This window comes from Otolemur garnettii, unplaced genomic scaffold (assembly GCF_000181295.1).
Source record: "Otolemur garnettii isolate 467f Iridium unplaced genomic scaffold, OtoGar3 scaffold00026, whole genome shotgun sequence".
Taxonomy (NCBI): Eukaryota; Metazoa; Chordata; class Mammalia; order Primates; family Galagidae; genus Otolemur; species Otolemur garnettii.
Genome location: NW_003852421.1, coordinates 2,520,041 through 2,521,205, shown reverse-complemented (window position 1 = coordinate 2,521,205; position 1,165 = coordinate 2,520,041). Strand labels below are relative to the sequence as shown.

The 1,165-nt window shown below is 44.7% G+C and overlaps 1 protein-coding gene across 2 annotated transcripts in view; it reads right to left on the bottom strand.

Moving 5' to 3' along the window:
• The window catches only part of FARS2 (phenylalanyl-tRNA synthetase 2, mitochondrial), a 485,157-nt gene that overhangs the window by 332,957 nt on the left and 151,035 nt on the right, over positions 1 to 1,165 (bottom strand). The window lies entirely within an intron of this gene.

Genomic DNA, 1,165 nt, shown 5'->3' with positions numbered 1-1,165 from the left:
AAGCGCAACTCCAAGTGAGGACTGATACGTGAGCTGATCATCCCGTCATTTGCTTTCTTAGCACTGGCCCCCTGGTACCAGGTACTCCTGGGAGGAAGCCTAGGATTCATTCAAATCTTTTTCTAAAAAACAAAACAAAATGAACAAAACAGCTCCTACTCAAGCAGAGATTAAATCTCCCAATTTGCTCCCAGGCTGTTGTGTGTTCTGCTGGGACGCATATACATCTATTTGGCTGACTTTCCTTTCCTTCCTGTTTCTGGCTACTTTTGCTTTTCTTTTTCCCTCTAAAATTAATCACTAGAATCACCTAGAGTCATGGATATAGAGATGACTATAGATTAAAGAGGTAATTTATTTCACTTGGTTAGAAATCATTTCTACGACAGGCAGGGCAGCCTCTGTTAAAACATTTCCCAGGGCTCTAGCTACTAGGAAAATTTTAAACGTATTACCAGCAATTAATTTTTATTGAAGGTTTATTGTGTGTCAGACCCTTTGCTAAACACTTTATATGTATCCTCTCAATTAATCCTCATACAGGAACTTCGAAGATTTTCTCATTTTAACCATGAGAAAGCCAAGGCTTGTGGGTTAAATATTTTGTCTGAAATTACACAGTTGTTGACAGTTGTGACAAAAATTCCCGGGTCTCCAGACACCCAAGTCCAGATCTCACAACTCGCACTCGGGCCTGATTTTAGCCCCTGTGCTCCCTCTCTTCTGAGAGACTCCTCTGAACATTTGAAAAATATCCATGAAGCATCCGGAAATGTACTGGGCTCTCCCCAAGTCTTCCTCAGAAGAATAGAGAGGATCTGGGAGGCTGCTGGGTCCAGGCCTCCGCAGATGAATGGCCCCTAGGAGTAAGAAGGGAAGACCAAGGCCTCCAGTTTCCCAGCAGGGTAACACAAGCTGCTGCACTTCGCACACCCTGCCTCCTCACTCTCACCACATCCTCATTCACCAGCCCTAGGACCAGGTGTCACACCCTTACCCATAGGCTACCCATGTTTTCTTATTCACCAAGAAGGACCTCTCTTTTCCAATCTGTGGCAGTAGGCCCCATGACAACCCCTGGGTTAAAGATGCCCTCCAAGGCCACACAGCAAATGTCCTTTTACGAGAATGAAGGGGAATAGGGGTCTTTAGAACAATCCACATC